Source organism: Mus musculus, chromosome 14 (assembly GCF_000001635.26).
Source record: "Mus musculus strain C57BL/6J chromosome 14, GRCm38.p6 C57BL/6J".
NCBI classification, from domain to species: Eukaryota; Metazoa; Chordata; class Mammalia; order Rodentia; family Muridae; genus Mus; species Mus musculus.
In genome coordinates this window covers 118,401,651-118,420,892 of record NC_000080.6, presented here as the reverse complement: position 1 = coordinate 118,420,892, position 19,242 = coordinate 118,401,651, and positions in this window count along the sequence as shown.

Here is a 19,242-nt window from a genome sequence, read left to right as displayed (position 1 = left end):
CCAACATAACCACACGGGATGCATACAGCTCTTCGCACTTGGCTTCTTTCACTTAGCTAACATTCTGGGGAACTAATGTTTTTGAGGTACATCCACGATAAAGCCCGTTGTAGTCAGAGTTTCTATTGCTGCAGAGACACCGCGACCGCAGCAACTCTTATAAAGGACAACAGTCAGTTGGGGCTGGCTTACAGTTTCAGGGCTTCAGTCCATTATCATCTTGACTGGAAACACGACAGGATATAGGCAGACATGGTGCTAAAAGGGGAGCTGGGAGTTAGTTCTACATCTTGATCATCAGGCAGCAGACATGACTGTATGCCACACTGGGCATAGCTTGAGCAAATGAGACCTCAAAGCCTGCCTCCACCGTGACACACTTCCTCCATCAAGGCCACACCTCCCAATAGTGTCACCCTGTATGGGGCAAGCATTCAGACACGAGCCTATGGGGGCCATTTCTATTGAAACCCCCACAAAGCCTGTATCTATTTCTTTCCTCTTGAGTCTCATCTTGTAACTTTACCACCCTGTGTTTATCTGTCACATTCATGGATACTAAGTTGCTTCCACCTTTTGACTATAATAACGAACAAGCTGCTAAAACTATTTATAGTGTGTGAACATACCTTTCATTTCTCCTGTGTAGAATGTTAAGAATTTAGGCCCAGGCATATGCTAAACATATATTATATACACTACACACATTTTCTATGAAACTGCTAGACTGTTTCCATAGTGGCTCTCCTATCTTACTTTCCCACAATGCATGAGGGTCTGGACATCTGATCATCCTTGCCAAAATGCATTATTGACAGGTATTTTTTGTGGAACAGCCACTTCCTGCACAGTTATCCTGTCAGCGAGTTAGAGGTGTGAGCATCATACCCCAGGCCACACACACCGCGGCAAGTGGCGACGTGAGGCTTTATCCATTCTACTGAAATTCTTGGTTGGAGTCACCGCCCTGTCTCCCCAGGAAGATGAGGGAGGCAGATGGCCACAGAGGGGAAAAAGTGCACAAAGTGGGCACTGTATTTGGGTATGCTTCATAGACAAGGAAGGGGACATGAGAGCCCCAGGAAAAAGGGTGACAGTATGGAGGTGGCCTCTTGCCGGACGGATCCTGACTTGAGAACTCATGCAGGGTGAGACCAAGGGAATGGCATCAGAAAAAGGACAGGCAGGGGACCAGGATCTCACGACGAATCACTCATGCCCCACACTGTGGGTTAGTCATGGGGAAGGAACCTGGAAGGAGGCCATTGGACTTCAGGGCCAGAGTCCACATTTATCTTTAGAATGTCAGCACTGGGACACCTTCAGGGAGGAAGCAGATTGCCAAGCAGTGGAGGTTAATTTAATGGGATTTAGAACACTATAGAAACACGCCTCTAGGTGTGTCCGAGACAGTGACTCTAGAAAGGCTTAACAGGGGAGGGAAGACCCACCCTGAAAGTGGCCAGCTGAATAGGGCCCCCAAACTGAATGAAAAACAAGGCAGGGAGCTTAGCTCTCTCCGCTTCCTTGCTGCAGATGTGGTACATCCAGCTGCCTCCTGTTCCTACCGTCATTCCCTCCTCACCATGATAGACTGCACCCCTAACCAGGAGCTGAAATAAATCCTCATTCCTTAAGTTGTTTCTGCTGAGATTTTATCACAAGAAAAGCAAGTACTCCTGGGTCCAGTTAGGTCCCCCACCCAAAAGGTTCCACAACTTTTCAGAACAACTCTTGAAGCTGGACCCAGGGGTAAACATGTGAACTGCCTTGGGGAGGGGCAGTTCACATCTAAGCCACAACACCTGCTGATGATAATTTGCCTTGTATTCACAGATGACTGTGTGTCAAATTTTCTTTTCTACTACAGCCTGGCTGATGGCTGTGGTAGGTACTATGCCTTCCTTCATTTAAATATGTTTTTGGGAAGCCAAGTTCTAGACCCACATGGTCAACAGATGGATGCTGAGTGTCTGATGTTGGGCTAGGTCTAATGCGGATACACCTGCTATCTCAGTCAGGGTTTCTATTCCTGCACAAACATCATGACCAAGAAGCAAGTTGGGGAGGAAAGGGTTTAATCAGCTTATACTTCCACATTGCTGTTCACCACCAAAGGAAGTTAGGACAGGAACTCACACTAAGCAGAAACTTGGAGGCAGGAGCTGATGCAGAGGCCATGGAGGGATGTTGTTTATTAGATTGCTTCCCTGGCTTTCTCAGATTGCTTCCTTCTAGAACCCAAGACTACTAGCCCAGGGATGGCACCACCCATGGCAGGCCCTCCCACCCTTGATCACTAATTGAAAAATGTCTTACAGCTGGGTCTTATGGAGGCATTTCCTCAAGGGAGGCTCCTTTCTCTGTGATAACTCCAGCTTGTGTCAGCTTGGGTCAAGTTGACACACAAAACCAGCCAGTACACCTGCCATTGGCTGATGACCTCTAGTGTGTCTGCCATCTATCCACTGTGTTTACTATAAGGAGAAGATGGCTGACTGGAGTTATAGTTGAAATGTGGGGTTTCAGGACAGCTGGCTGAGTTTGGCTTCAGCAGTTTATGCTTTTGTTAGTTAATATCACTGGTGTCAAGAGTCCCTCTGATACCAAAAAATCAGACTGACTGGCTACCAGTGACCCAGAGTTCAAGAGTCAACAGAACCCACCAGGAGGTGGTACAGGAGAGGCAAATCCATTTTAAAGCCACTCCTCTCCAAGTGTAATCTTTTAAAAACACAGCTTTCTGCCCGTCCCCACACTGGGTAGACCTGAGAAACCGTGAGATATTGGGAACAGGCCTCCCTAGGCTTCATTTTTAAATGCACACACAGGAAGGGGAGAGACAGGCTCCTGAGGAACAGAGAGCTTGGTGTGTACAGCCGACGGACGTCTAGATTTGTCCCACTCGGCTTGTGGATGGGGGGGGGGGGGGCGCTGCAGGATGTATGCAGCACTGGTCTTACAGGAGACATTTGAAAATCTCGAGAGACATTACCACCATCTCCAGGGAAAGGACCCGAGCTTTGCAGAAAGGACTACCAAGAACTGCTACCAGTTATGTTGTGTGTCCAGCCAGCCCAAACCACTCTCCATCCGTGGAGCTGTGAGTTTTCCTGGAAGTTCTCCAGATGTTTCCATAGTCCTACAATTCACCGAAGTTATGGCTTTAAAACTCCTCTCATGTTTTACAAGCAGATAAGAACCTGAGCTAACACTTATTTAGACTTATTTCACCTCTCTGAGCAAGCTCTTAAGGTGGGGTAGTTTCTAAAACAGAGACTCGTGGTCTGTAAGTGGCCACTCAAGGCTCATGGCTAAACAATCAGACAGTTACTTCACTTGGTCACCGAAACTACTTTTTAAAAGATTTGCTTTTTTCACTTATGTATGTGTATGTTTGCCAACATGCATGTCTGAAGCCAGAAGAGGGCGCTGGACGCCCTGGAACCAAAGTTAAAATTGGGAGCCCCCATGTAGGTGCTAAGAACCGAATCTGGGTCCTCTGGAAAAATAGCAAGCATTCTTAACCACCAAGTCGTCTTGCCAATCCCCACAGTGGTTATTTCTATTTTTAAACCAAAAGTATTTATATTAAAAAAGAGCAAGAAGCCATGGGCAAAGCGCCTGGGCTTAGCCTTAGCTATTGTTACTAGTTCCGTGACTATGGCTGGCTACTGACTCCCTGGTTTTCGTTTCTTTGCTACTGAAGTGACATCCCAGGGTTCATCCAAGTTCATAAAATCTACTTGTGTTTTCCTTCCTGGTCTTCCTTAGTGTGCTTTGCATATACATTAAGCCTTTAAACACACGCCAGCTATACATCAAAGAATGCTTACCACTAATGCTTTGTTTCAAAAACAAAATTATTAATACACTAAATCCTACTTGAGCCAAGTGTGTACGAATTCGATTTTACTGGATTAAGAGACACACATTTTAAAGGTGAGAATTATAGGGCCACGGGCTTGCTTAATTTTCTTCTTAACACCTGATGAAAAAGGGGGCGGGTCCTGCCCCAAATACCTTGAGTCTCTGGCTGCCAGGAATATCCACTAGCTTGACTAATCTAACTGAAGCTAAACGCTTCCTGTTCGAAGATCGAGACGAAAGCTTCTCTATGGATTATTTTGCTGTGAAAACGTCCAGTTTCTGCGGATGGGTTTTCCAGTGGGTGATGCAGAATCCTATAAGCAACCACAACCCAAATGTTTCCTTTCATGATGCTCTGAAGCACAGAGGAGTCTTGGCGAGGATTGTAGAGGGTCTTGTGTCTCTTCATGGGCTTTAAATGCCCACAAAGAAGACTCCTTATGCTTTAATTTCTCTTTATTTTCCGACTGTCAAGACCCTCGGGGTAAATGGCAGCCCACAATTCCATCTTTAGATGGTCACTGTCAGCCTGCTCATATGATGCTTCCTGTTCATTAGGTCTCTTTTCATCTGACTACAATGTCCCGGCTTTGCTGCAATTCTCCCTCAACGCCCATCTCTTCAATAGCCTGTGAATAGTATTAAATGGTGTTTATGCTAGCCATTGTTGCCTATTGTGTGGTTTGTCTAATTCACAGAGAAAAGTCTGCCTTTGTGGCCAGAGACCAGCTACGTCATGGCTCACCATGCGCCTTCTGATGGGACCCGGTCCTGCTGAGTGATAGCATTACAGGCCCCAGCCTCTTTGCAACACAATCCTGCATTCTTCTGCAGTCAATACTCTCACAGGCAGGCTGGTTTACTCTTTTTATTAGCAGGTAGGGAAAAGATAAAGCACAAACAAATACCAGGCCCAGAAACAAAGCAGAAAAGAAGGCTAAATTCAGCTGATTTGCAACTCACTCAGCCAAGGCACTAAGGGAGAAAGCAAAGTGGGGGGTGGGGGTGGGGGGCAGATTCATTCCCTCCATGACCAGGAGATCCAGGTGTGTTCCCGGCTGCAGCAAATCTTTCGAATTTCGGGAGTAAGATTGCATTATGGTTTCGAGGTATTGTTTAAAATGACATTTAATCCCAGAGTCACGACTCGCCTGAGCTTTCTTTAAAGTGCTCACAAAAGAGAGAGGATATTGTATTGATGACCACTTTATCCTCTGGTCCAGAGTCTGCAGGGCAGGTAAGTTGCTGGTCCTGAAAGAGCTTTTGATGTAAGAAGATCACTGTGGGCTCAGGGTAACTGATTCCCAGAAGCTCCGGCTTTCAGGGCTGCGGGTGACACCGGCCTGTTGTGCCCTAATCCCTTTCCCAGATATCTGCTATCTTTTTACACCTGCGACGGTGGCTTATATTTTACTCTGTCCTTCACCTTTGAAAACGGCAGTGCCTGCAACAGTGAGGAGCCCCGAGAAGGGGCAGATTTCCCTGTGTGCTTCTCAGAATTAAAAAATGCATTTTTTTAAGTTAAATTTTTAATTGACTTACAAAGTCGCAAGTTTTCCTACAGCATTTTCATACACACGTTGGTTCGGCTGACCATTCTCCAGTTCCCTTCCTCCCCTCTCTCTGTCCTCCAGGGGATTGCTTGTCCCTTCTGCACCCAGGGTCCCCTTCTGCCTTTCTATCGGTGTTCTATTACCCGCCCTGTCCTCCTTTCTCTGGCCCCTTCCTGGTTCCCTGGCTGCTGTATGCACTCACTAGCAAAAGACGTTTATACGCTAGGGTCTGTACAGGAGATGACATTTCTATACACTGGGCCAGTTAGCTTTCCTTTGTGTCTCCACCCTCTGACACCCAGATCGATCCAAGTGTAGTCCTGAACTCAGACCCAAGCAAAAAGACCAAACAAGTAACCACATTAAAAAACTGTGTGACTACACAGTTCATGATTTCTGGGAAGTGAAGAAGATTAAATTTCTGATTATACTGAAAAATAATGATAGAACGGAGCTGCTTCAAGAATGGATGATTTTAATCCCTGAACATGTAGTTCTTTTCCTTCATGTGGAGGTTAGCAGAGAAAGTATTAACTCTCTTGCCCTCCCTTTAATTCAAGAAAGGTACCATAAGCAGTTTTTAAGGACCTGGAGATTATCAGTCTAAGATGGGTCATATCAGCCCGTGCAAAAACACTACCTCTACCTCAAGCGACATGTATTCATTGTGCCCACTATGACGCAACCTAGCATCAAACAGGTTGTTGTGGTCAGTTTCAAATGGTAGGATTTGAAATCTCCTGGAGGAAGGGAAGTATCATCCTAAGAGGGACTGTGAAGGACAGTGTGGCATGGACACAGCAAGCCCACGTGTGGAGCAGAGCACCCAGCTTACACTGGCTAACAGGAGAGTAGGCTGGGTCTTCAAGGCTGAGTATACAGGCAGCCTTCCATCAGTGCTGGCTACTTTCAAACAGCACAGAGTAGAGAGGGGGAAATGGAGGGCATCCCTGACAGTCAGTAGAAAAAGGCCGTTGGTGGAAGACAAAAGTGAGCTTGCAGAATTCGATTTGGCCATCCATAAGGGATCCGGAGGAATGTGCCCTGCCCTGAATAGCAAGCAGCTCTCTTCTTTGAATAGCCATGAGTGCAGGGCCATTGGTACAATGGAATTAAGAGGCTGGGCTGGTGGCCAGTAGGCTGAGGGGAGGCATGCAATGTGGCTGTTTCATCTGACTGGGTATGATCAGACTGGTTGGAGCAAGAAGGATGTCCTTGGGAGAGGTGAGGCCAGACTCCTCAACATGAACAACATGAACAAGCTATACAACTGTGGACATCTGGACTGAGGGGAAATAATGTACACTTGAAGAAATGGGCTTTCGTGTACTCACTCATACATCTGCTCATGTGTGTGATGTGCATTTAGTGAGAACCACCCTATTTATTAGACAACGTATGGTCCCAGGGACTCAAGGAAAACATGACATTCTTTACATTTGTATGTTTGGTTCTCTAGCCCAGAAATACCTCAACCTCCACCGCTGGCGTCCCTCAGTCCCCTGGAGGCTGTGCTGCCATTCTCTGCCTTGGCAAATGAAGTGGCATCCACCTCATCCATCCATCTATCTGTATGCATTAGCCACTTTCCTGTTATGATTAAACCTCGTGATCAAATATAACTTAAGGAAGAGCTTATTTTAGCTTCTGGTGGCTGAGGGATAAAGTCCATTGTGATGGGGAAGACATGGGGGCAGGGACAAGAAGCTGGCTGATCACATTTCATCCACACAGTGGAAACAGCAAGTGAGCGGAAAGTGGGTAAGGCAAAAACCTTTACACACGTGCCCGAGCACACACACGTGCACATGCAAACATGTACGTGTACACACACACACACACACACACACACACACACACACACACAGTGACGTGCTTCCTCCAGCAAAACTCCCCCTGCAGAGAGCACCACTGAATAGGGACCACATTTTCAAACACACAGTAGAGGCAGCCATGTGAGTATAATTTAGGGATGACACCATTGTGTAAGGGATGGATGCCATTAGAACACAGAGGACAGTTTTCAGATTCCAGCTTTTTAACTCCTGCCCCAAGCCACTTTCCCCAAATGAAGCCAGGCCAGCCCTCCCAGGTCTGCACCTGTAGGATCTCCGTAAATCAAAGGAGAATTTGAGATCACTGGACCACTAATTGTTTGCTTATTTTCCCTTCTCTCTTTCCCATGTTCTCGGACATGATAGACAATCGTTGCGAGTCACATGCGCATTCTTATCATTGGCTGAAGCTGTGTTCGTTCCTTTCCAACACAACTGATGCCTAATAAACAGCCAATAATTGGAAAGGTTTACACTGAAGCTCAGATCCTGACCCCATTAAACTCCCACATAACAAATTCCCCATGATAACCTACTTACAGCACACCTGAACTTCAGCTTGAGTGTGTCCATCCCAGAAAGATCACCCTTTCACAGAGCCAGCAGGTAGTTGTTAGAGAGATGAACATATTAGATGACTTTTTAAGAAATGGAGTAAACTCTTCCTTTATAATTCCAATTCACTCGTTGCAATTTCGTTCTCTGGGACTACTTAAAAATAAACACACCTCTTGCTCACGGTCATTTAAACACCCAAAGTTGATCAGTCCTATAGCAGCCTTCTATAGAACATTGATCTTCTTTTCATTCTTGGAAGAACTCCATTTTACTGACACATCTTTTAAAACACAATACTTCCGGTGGACAAGTGACAGTAGGCATGCTAGCAGAGCAGGCTACTGCTGTTTTTATTCTAGGCAAACTGTTCATACTAATGTAATTCAAGATCCCATTAACTTTTCTGGTAATTCTGTCTAGTGGCCAGAATTGCAATTTCCATTCAATTAAACTCCCGAAACAAATGTATTTGAATTGCCACTGCCTTGGGCTTCTTTCATATTCTGACCATTTAGACAATTTTAAAACTCACTGAAGACATTTACATCCCCTCTATTAAATTCCATATTTCCCCAATTGTTCTGATTTGCCAATATCAGTTTCACTATATATCTGACATGTAGCATTTTAACCTCCGTTTTCTGAGACAGTGAGCTGGCCCTTCTGTTCTCTAACCCTCTGTAGAAATACCGTCACAGATAGACTCAGGGATGCAGTTTATAATCTCGTGGATACTTCTCATCAAGTTGGCCATGAAGCTTAACATCCCAAGCCCACCTCTACTCACCCTGATACCTGAAAACATCTCCTTACACCATCTAATGCTATCTCTGGCCTGCAAGAGGCTCATATCTATCTCCTAATGGACAGTGTGTTCAGTTCATCTTCAAGAGCCTCCACAGGCTGAAGACTTCCTTTATTATTAAATCATCAATGTTTCTTGAGACTGAAGGCAAATGATTCTATGGAGCCCCCATGAAATAAAACGAAAATTAGACATTTTAATACTTGATGTTGTGGATCTAGAGAGATGGCTCAGTGGGGAAGACACTGTCTGCTCCCACAGAGGACCTGGCTTCAGTTCTCAGCACCCACGTGATGGCTCACATTCTGTAACTTCAGTTCCAGAGGGAGCTGACACCACCTTCTGAATTTAGACACTGTATGCACACGATACCTACATGCACACAAAACAGATATATCAAACAAAAACAAAAGTATTTTAAAAATTCAATGGCACACTGTAAATAGTCTGTTCCAAAAGAAAGGGGTAAGGGAATAAATAGTAAGATCAACCAAATCAAGACCACAACTGAACAGAGAAAACATTAAATCTTGTATGTGTTGCTTCATGTCTGTCTGTCATCCAGAGCACATGACATCATAATTTGGTCTATAGCATGCTTGGGCAGCCCCACCCCAGGACACTGCCAGCTGTGGTTCACACAGTCTCCTTCTTGGGCAGGCTCTACCCATTGCCAGTGGTTCTCCTTTGCAAATGGTCCATATTCCTAGATCTCCAACATCCTTTGGCCTCCGTTTTAACTTGGGCTTTGTTCTTCCAGCTTCATGCATTACCCTCTCTGGGCTCTCTGTAGGGATTCTGATCCCATTACAGTTGCTTACCACCCAGGACTTTCTCTGAAATCTGGTGGGAACTTACAATGACTCTTGTAGTCTTCATGCCTATGAAACCAACACCTGTGGATGTACGAGGTCGGTTCTGGCTTAGGAAATGGTTGAGTTTCATGGGCCATTTTGCAGTGGCCTTTGATTCCCTGACTGGCAGTAGAGGGTGTGATGGATCCTGGAGAAACGGCTTTCTAGATGGTCCCACACCAGTAGGGCTCCCTGGAGGAGGTGGTTTCTTTTCAAGACAGCTGCTCATTGAGTTTTCTCCTTGGTACCTTTGACCACAGCATAGTGGGGGGGGGGAATTGAGCAATTCCTGAGACAACCGTAAGGCATCTTTCCTACTGCCCCAGTACAAGTTATTTGGGATATTTTTAATATTACTAATCTCCTCAGAAACCTCTCCTCCTTTATCTCCAACTTTATGCAGGCTTTTCTGATCAATATGTAAGATTTTCATTTTTTTTTCCTCCCAGCTCTGACTATAAACTAGGCTAACTGCTGTTAGAAAGGACCACACCGGAACACTCACTGCCTTGGAGAATCTTCCACCAGATTAATTTGTCCATCACTTTTAAACCCAACCTTTCACCAAGATTCAGAACACAACCAAAACAAACACACGTTCTTTGCCAGAGCACAATGGTTATCGATCTGCATTCCAATTCCCAGTAGAATCCTTGTCCCCATTTGAGCACCTTTAATGAACACACTGTTTACAGCTCACATACCTACCAATGTTCTGGTCTTCTGAATTCCCGTCAGAGGCCCTCATCATTTACAGCATTCAGGGATATCGCTAGCTACCGTCTCCAAACTCCTCCAAATTACATTCTCAAAGCAGTTCAAAAGGCTTCTGAACCATGCTATCAGGTAATTTCCAGAAATGACCCCACTTCTGTGGGTACTGATCTTATATATGTCAGAATTTCATTACTGGGATATAGTATTTGATAGAGGAACCTAGGAAGAAATACTTTGCTCACAGTTTCAGGCCATCAACGTGGGGAAGGTGAATAGTGCAGTTCATATGACAGTGGTCAAGAAGCAGGAGAAGGAGAGGAGGGAGAGGAGAGAAGAAGGAAGAGGAGGAGATGGAAGAGGACACCTGTGCTGAGAATATAATATTTTAATAGGATGTGGATCCACCAAATTCATTCTGGATATAGATCACCCAAATAGCAAGGAATTTGTTTTTAATTTTAATTATTTTATGTGTGTATTAGTCAGGGTTCTCTAGAGTCACAGATCTTATGGATAGTCTCCAGATAGTAAAGGAATTTATTGATGACTTACAGTCGGCAGCCCAATTCCCAACAATGGTTCAGTTGCAGCTGTGAATGGAAGTCCAAGGATCTAGCAGTTACTCAGTCTCACACAGCAAGCAGGCGAAGGAGCAAGAGCTAGACTCCCTTCTTCCAATGTCCTTATATTGTCTCCAGCAGAAGGTGTAGCCCAGATTAAAGGTGTGTTCCTTAAACTCAGAGATTTAATCTTCTGGAATCCATAGCCACTATGGCTCAAGATCTCCATACCAAGATCCAGATAAGGATCTCCAAGCCTCCAGATAAGGGTCACTGGTGAGCCTTCCAATTCTGGATTGTAGTTCATTCCAAATATTGTCAAGTTGACAACCAGGAATAGCCACTACAATGTGCATGTATGTTTGTGCACCTGGTGCCTATGGAGGTCAGCAGAGGGTGTCTGATCCCCTGGAACTGGAGTTAACGATGTTTGTGAGCTACTGTGTAGGCGCTGGGAATGGAACCTGGTTCTTGAAGCAGAGTTACTGATCAGAACCGCTGAGCCATCTCTCCACTCCAATAAGCAACTTACGTGGAATAAACAAGCAGCTAATTTAGAGTAAAATTTCTTTTGGAAATGTGATTGAAGTTGGTGTTTATTTCAGTGCACTTTATGCAAGAAGCTTAGAGTCTTTTAGTTCTCAGCAAGAGAACTAGAAAGAAGAGGGACTATGAAATAGGACTGGAGAGATGGCTCGGTGAGTGAATGGCTTGCTCTGCACGTGTGAGGACCTGAGTTCAGATCCCCAGAGCACAGGTAAAGCTGGACACCCCAGCACTTCTACAGGAAGACTGCAGAGATAGAACCCTAAGATCTCGTGGGATGTTAGCCTGGGATACGTAGCAGCAAACAATGAAAGGTCCTGTCTCATACAAGGTAGAAGGTGAAGCCTGATTCCTGGCCTTCACATACATGTGACAACATGTACCCATGATGTTCACATACATGAATATGCACACACATACGTGTTCACACAAATAAAAAATTATGAAGAAAATACATGATAATTTGTTAAATATTTACATAAACAAAACAAAACAAAAAACAAAGAGAAAGTGAAATCTAGGTCTATATGTGACCAAAGGATACTCTCCTCTGCACAAATGAGAGCTCTTATAAATTAACCCAGAAGAAAGAAAGACAAAGACTAACAATAGAGGCTGTGAACAGGACACACACACCACCACCACCAGCACAGGAAATGTTCAGATTCACTCAGAATTAAGATTGGAAAATGAAAGCAGGTGTGACTGCCCTGGGACTGTCAGCTTATGGAAATGACAACATCCGGTTGCCCTCAACGTTGTTAAGAACGTGTGCAAGGAAGCCTTCGAGGATGACTTAGGGTAGATTGGCAAAAATTTCCACCAAAGTTAACACAGACTCTTTGCTGTAACAATTCTGCTTGTGGGATTTTGTCAAGCAAGGTATCCATGAGTGAAGAGGTATCCATGAGAGAAGCTGTGGAGGATGGGCCAGATGTGTTGTTGGTGAACTTGTGCAAGCCACTGGACTCTTCTGCACTTTAGTGTCCTCTTCTGAAAACTTGGGATGGCAATGGTCTCTGCTTACTAAAAATGTGAGAAAATAATGTTCTTTAGAACAGTGCTGAGCAGCCGCTGAACATTGTCTGTGTTTTTAACCATCATTACCTAAATATCTGTCTGTGTAAACTCTCAAAATTCTCCTTCAACAAGGGACAGGCTAATTAAATCATGAGACGTGTGTGCAGTGTGTCATAGAACCATAACAAAAGATGCTTCGGTTCTGTAAACGTTCATTTGAAATGATGTCTGAGTTAGATACAGGGCAAGTTCCTTTTCTCATGGTGAAAAACTGATAGAAACCACTTAGGTAGAGGGTGGATTTTTTTTTTCACTTACAACTGTAGATGGTTCAGTCTATGGCTGCTCATCACACACACTTGGGCAGAACATTAGATGGTAGCAGCAGGTGGTATAGAAGCGTCTTTGCTTCATGGTGGATAGGAAGGAAAGGGAGTACAGGATAGAAAGAGAGAGAGACCGACAGAGATGACAGAGACAGAGAGATAGACAGAGACAGAACCAGAGAGACAGAGATGAGAGACAGAGACACCTGGGGCTAGGCATCATTGGCAGAAGCAGGGCCCTCTGTGCCTCAGTGCCCTACTTCCTGCAGCCAGACCCTACCTCCTATAACCGTCCTTCACCCTTCCAATGTCACTGCCTCCCAGGAATCAAGCTTTCAAAATATGAGTATGTGGAGCACATTTTATATTTAAACCATAACAAATCCCTACCTAAGGAAGGGAGCAAAAGAAGGAAGATCAGTACTACATTCACAGTTGTATAAATACTGGAACAAACTGCATACATGTTGGATATACAGCTTACAGGCTTTGTGCAATAACATGTAGCACTTCAAAACCTATTAGTTCTCTAAGACTAACAAGATGATACGGCACAAGCTGAGTGATGACAGAAATTAACTGTCTCATAGTCTTAGAGAGAGCAAAAAATGCAATCATAAAGTTGCCAGCATAGCTGCCCTTCCTGTAGGACCCTGCGTAGAATTTCTTGCCTCATGCAGGCTCCTTGTGGTGGCTCTGCATCCTTGTGTGTGTGCTTGCAGCTGAATCTCTGAAATCCCCTGGCTTGCAACTGCATCTCTGAATTCCTCAGGCTTGTAACTGCATCCTTCTAGTCTCTCCCTCCCCTTCTCACACAGCTTTGTTTGTTAGAGTTGTTATGCTCCTCTAAAACCTCATCTTAACACGACTGTTTCATCTACAAAGGGCTCCCATTCCAAAGTCCTGGGGATTATGGTGGGACTTCAACACATCTCTCTGTTAGAAACATTCAACTGGTAAAACATCATATACATAATATACAATTGATACATTTTATCAGATTTACTGTTCTTACTGCCTGTCCTTCTTCACAAAATAAATTCTACAAGAAATGACTTTTTCCATTTTCGTTGCTGATGAAACCCAAGGCCGTCATGGTTTTCGACAACTGGTAGACCTTCTGTGATGGATGCTGACTATCCCTGTGTGAACAGGCCATTCAGTAAGATCGTTCCACTCTCCCAGCTCTAATGGTGCAGCCACTAAGCACCTTTCTAAAGAAAACATGGAACTGCTGTTGGAGTCTTCCAGTCATCTAGTGGTTACATTTCCCATGGAAAGCTCACTCGGGACGCTCAGCCTCCAGTAAGTCCTCAGAGTCATCATCTGCTATGACTGACATCTATGTGTCTAACTGTCTATCTCTAGAAAAACAAAACAATCCCCCCACACGCAAAAAATAAGAGCGACTTGGCTGTTGTCCCAGCCTCAGAAGGTTTTCCTCGAGAATTCCTAGAATGTTGGGGATACAGCCCCTGAATATTACTAACTTTTTTTTTGGCCTCTGTTTATGGAGGAGATCAGAGATTCCAATCCCAGGCCTAGATTCATTTGGGCAACACTTTGAGTGAAAACCCACTAACGAACAGCGCTGATGATTCCCTCCACTACCCAGGATGCAGATTCAGTCTCTCTTTCAATTTTTGATGAGTTGCATACTCCAGGATAGCTGGCCCATGAAAGCCATTCTCCTGTTGCCACTTTCTGTCTCGATGTAGGAATGCTGGGATCACAGCTGTGTGGCACCACATCCAGCTGTGGGTTCCTGGGGTCACAGAAAACACTTTCACCTGCTAAGCCACATCTCTGACTGATCCTCTCTCTCCTTTAAGGAGTTAATATGGACTCTGAGCAGCAAATGTGAGTTGCTGCTGCAATATTTTTCTTACATCCTTTTTACTCCCTCTCTGCTATTGGCAAACTTGACTTAAGCCCAGGCTTGGGGCTAGAAGGAACAAGGAGAGCTAGGCAGTACTTTCAGTCCATGCTCTTTAGGGATAGGTCTGAGTTCTGAGAAGCCCTTCACACGCAGAGACTCAGCACCGTCTGCATCACATCTTCTCCATGGCCAGCCACACATCTGGAATGAAAGCCACACATCTGGAAGAGCATTTTTGCTCTTTCCAAGACCTCAACAGACACAAGTAAGTTAGGACAAGTAGAATAAGACTCCAGGAGGGCTCCTAGACTCTTTGAGGTTTGTATTGCATATGGCATGGTTTTCACAATTACATTTGGGGTAGGGGTGTGGCTCAGTGCTAGAGTGTATTACCAGCATGCTCCAAGTTCTGGGTTCAGTCTGCATTATTAAGTGTATTAAACACACTTCACTCTCAGTGTCACAATACTTAGGTCTGCTGGGATTTTATGACACAGAAATTAGAGTCTCTTCCGTCCACTTCCCTCCCCTTCTACAGAAAAATTGATTTCCAATGGTTGAAATTTACACAATAAGGGAAACCTTTGTTTTCAATTCTACTGATAAAAGAGAAAATATATGCAACATCCTCATTAGCTGATTCTGTTGTTTCCTTAGATTCTCGTCCCAAGAGGATGATTAAGCATAAGAGGAGACAATTTATTCCTATTGATCAGATGTTGTGCCCATCTGATAGCCACATTTTTATATTAAAGTTGTTAATTATGTCATTAATGAAATGTTATGAATCAACAACGAACCGCTCAGGATTTGAATCTGTGGCTGGCTGTATATTTTAATAAATAAAAGTCTTTCTCAGGGAAGGAACTGTCATGGCAACAAGAGTTCATGAGAAGGCTGAAGGCTCATTTTATCCTCCTGCTGCACACCAAAGGAGGCCTCCTGTTCTTGTAAGTGCTGAGTGTCAGAAAGCCGTGTCTCTTAGCCGTGTCTCTCAAAGTGTGTGTCTTCATATTGTGAAGCCCTTTGGATCTCAGGATGCCTTCCAATTGCTCAGAGGAATTCCTACCTTGCTCTTGAACCCATCTCATTGCTTGAGGTTGGTGAGTCAGATGATGCACGGAAAGACAGGTTTGACTTGGGTCTTCTTGACGTTATCTCTGAAATATGTGTTCATTCAGAGAATGCTGTGCACTGATCCAGTTCTCTGTAACATTTTTATGTCTTGGTGATGATGGTTTAAAACAGAAAAGAATAAATATGATAAGCAGGCAGGTGACTGTGCTGTGCAGCCTGGCTCTGGGTGAGTTTAAGACTCTAGACTCACACACACCGATAATTTAAATTTTGTAGAAAAGAAAGTTAACTTCAACTGGTGCCACTTGTGGATGCTCTTTTGCCATTAGATTCTGAAGCATTGCCTGTAATAACCTACCTATGATAAATAACTCTTGACAGTAATATAGGAGCTGAGGGCTGGTTACATATTCCCCTGGTAGGTGCCAATATAGAAAAGATTCCCTTTTAATGGCTGAGTAGTATTCCATTATGTAAATATATCACATTTTCTTTATCTATCCTTCGGTTGAGGGATATCTACGTTGTTTCCAGTTTCTGGCCAGGGCATCATGAGAATTGCAGACAAATGGAACTATCACTCTGAGTAAGATAACCCAGACCCAGAAAGACATGCCTGGTGTGGACTTGCTTATAAGTGACTATCAGCCATAAAGTACAGGATAACCACTCTACAATCAACAGACCCAAAGAAGCTAAGTAACAAGGAGGAACCAAGGGAGGATGCTTGAATCTCACTCAGAAGGGGAAATGAGACAGACATCAGAAGTAGATGGAGAACTGGGTGGGAGAGGTAGTGGGAAGGGGAGTAGGGGTGGGAATCGGGTGTGCAGAGAGTTGGGGAGATTGGAAATCTGTGGGGAGCATTTCTGGGACTGGGGAGGCTTCTTGGAGCCTATGGGGTGACCCTAGCTGAGATTTTTTTAGCAGTAAGGGCCATGTGGAGCCTGAAGTGGCCATCTCCCGTAGCCAGGCAGGACTTCGATGGAGGGAGGTAGACACCAACACACCCACAAAACCTTTGACCAAAAATTTGTCCTGTGTAAAAGTTGTGTAGAGATAAAAATGGAGCAGATATTGAGGGAACAACCAAACAATAACTGGCCCAACTTGAGGTCCATCCCGTGGGCAAGAACCAACCCCTAACAGTATTGATACTCTGTTATGCTTGCAGACAGGAGTCCAGCATAACTGCCCTCTGAGAGGCTCTACCCTGCAGCTGACTGAAACAGATGCAGAGATTCACAGCCAAACAATAGGCAGAGCTCAGGAGTCCTGTGGAAGAGTGGGTAGAAGGATTGAGGGAGCCAGAAGGGGTCAAGGACACCACAATAAGAGACTCACAGAGCCAACTAACCTAGGCTGATGGGGGCTCACAGAGACTGAAATACCAACCAAAGAGCATGCGTGGGCTGGACCTAAGCCCCCTACACATATGTAGCAGATGTGCAGTTTGTTCTTCATATGGGTCCTCATGACAGCGGGGGCTGTCTCCAACTCTGTTGTCTGCCTTTGGATCTCTTTTTCCTGGCTGGAGTGCCTTGTCTAGCCTCAGCGACTAGTCCTTCTGTGACTTGATGTACCATGGTGCATTGGTGCCCATGGGCGTCCCCTCCCTCTCTGAGAAAAAGGTGAAGGGGAAATGGAAAAGGTTTCCTTTGTGCCCTGCATTAAAGGTGACGTGGGTCAGACTTGCATTGTGCGTGTCTGGCCTCTGGTCGAGAGGCTGAATATTACTCCTTTCTCAGTAATACGCAAACCAAAGGCCCAGATGCTGCTGCTGCTGCTTTGGCCTGTGTGGTCTGTCTGCAAAGATGTGGTGGCACACGCTCACATGCACAAGTGTCACGTGGAACCAACCCATTCCACAAACCAAAGACCAAGTGTGGAGTGACCCACTTCCTCCACAGTACGAATTTAATCTGTTTCTCTTCCTTTCCTTTCAGCCAAAAATTATAAAAACATGTTTTTTTTTCTCACTTATTCAATGAGCCAAACAAAATAACAACAACAACAAAAGTGTGTGTGTATGTGTGTCCAAGAGCACGTGTGTGCGTGCATGTCATACAGCTTTATCATTTCAGAAGATGTTTCAAGCTTTTTCAGTTTTGTTTGAAAATCCCCAAGTTTCCTGAAACCCTTTTCCTTCCTGAAGCTGGAGAGCAGGGGACACTACTTAAATAGCATTGTGGCTGCCCTCCTACATGGAAGCAGGTTTGTTCCAGAAGTGGACTTTGTGAAATTTGGAAACATTCGGTGAAAGCGTCTCTTTAATGCTTTGTTCCCACCCGATTTCTTATCACTTCTTGTTCTTTCTGCCAGAGAGAGAAGGCTGCCACGCTTCCGGGATGACAGAAGATCAGGAGGAATCTTGTGATGAAGGTTGAGCCCCGTTCTCAGCAGTCCAGTGCTGGGTGGGCACGCCGTCACAGTCCTGCCATCATGGGGCTGCTGGCTGGATTCCTTCCTTGAAGGGCTGCATCCCTTCAAACCACAAGCCAAACCTTCTGCCCACCCAAGCCTTGCTTCTCTTCAGTATTCGGTCACGCCAATGAGAAAAGTTATTAATCTACCACAAGAGGAGGAAACAAATGCGATAATTTACAATCTCACAGTTTTGAGGGGGTGAGGATGCAGTTTAGTTGGTGAGACATTTGCAGTACCCGCATGAGGTTCTCAGTTTGAATCCTGAGAACCCACATTAAAAAAAAAAAAAAAAAACAGTATATAATTCCAGCTTTGAGGAGAAAAAGACAGGCAGACCTTGTACAATGTTTCATACAAGGAACTCTGATCTCTATAGGATTTCATTTCTATAGGGAAGATCAGTAGGAGGTATAGTATGTACTTTTAAATAATGTGCACTGATGATTCATAATTACTAAAACATGGCACAGTGCTTATTGTTCTCCTGGGTGCAGATTAATCCTTTTAGAATGGCTGCAAACTGCACTTGGATCCTTCTGGTGCCTTTAGCACTTAGGGAAGTATTAGTGGCCTCTTGGTCCTAACACAACATATGTGCATCATCGTCGTGATTCTTCACATGGTTTGGGCATTATTCTTATGAAAATCTTACCCATAAATAACATTTTTTAAAAGCACAGAAGTCACCAGGAGACCCACAGCACTCAGCCAACACAGGTGCACCCAAGGGCTCCAAGCAGCATCTGCCCCTGAGGTCATGGATCACTGGTCCTGATGGAGGATACAGGCTGTAAGCTACAAGTTGCTTCTCGCCTTATGCACAGTTGAGTTGGCTTCCAGTTTATTCATAGAGGAGACACGGGGCTCTGGAATGATGTTTGATCAATTTGCATTATCCTGCTTTACAACAGAACACGACTTCATTGTCTATAATTTGTCAACAACGATCACAACTCTTCTTACTATGACACGGAGCTGCACCCAGCCACTCTCCTGAGGTAGGGATGAAGCAGTGACAAATGAGCTTGGTCCCCACCACCTAGACCCTCACTCTCTTCCCTACAGCTGACTCAGCACCGTGAACAGTAGATTTCATTGCATTAGAAACCTATAAATTATTCTATACAGAAGGAAGAACATACTGCTGGTATAAATTAGTATGACATAATTGACTCAATTAGTATGACATAATAATTGTATTTTCAAAAAGATAAC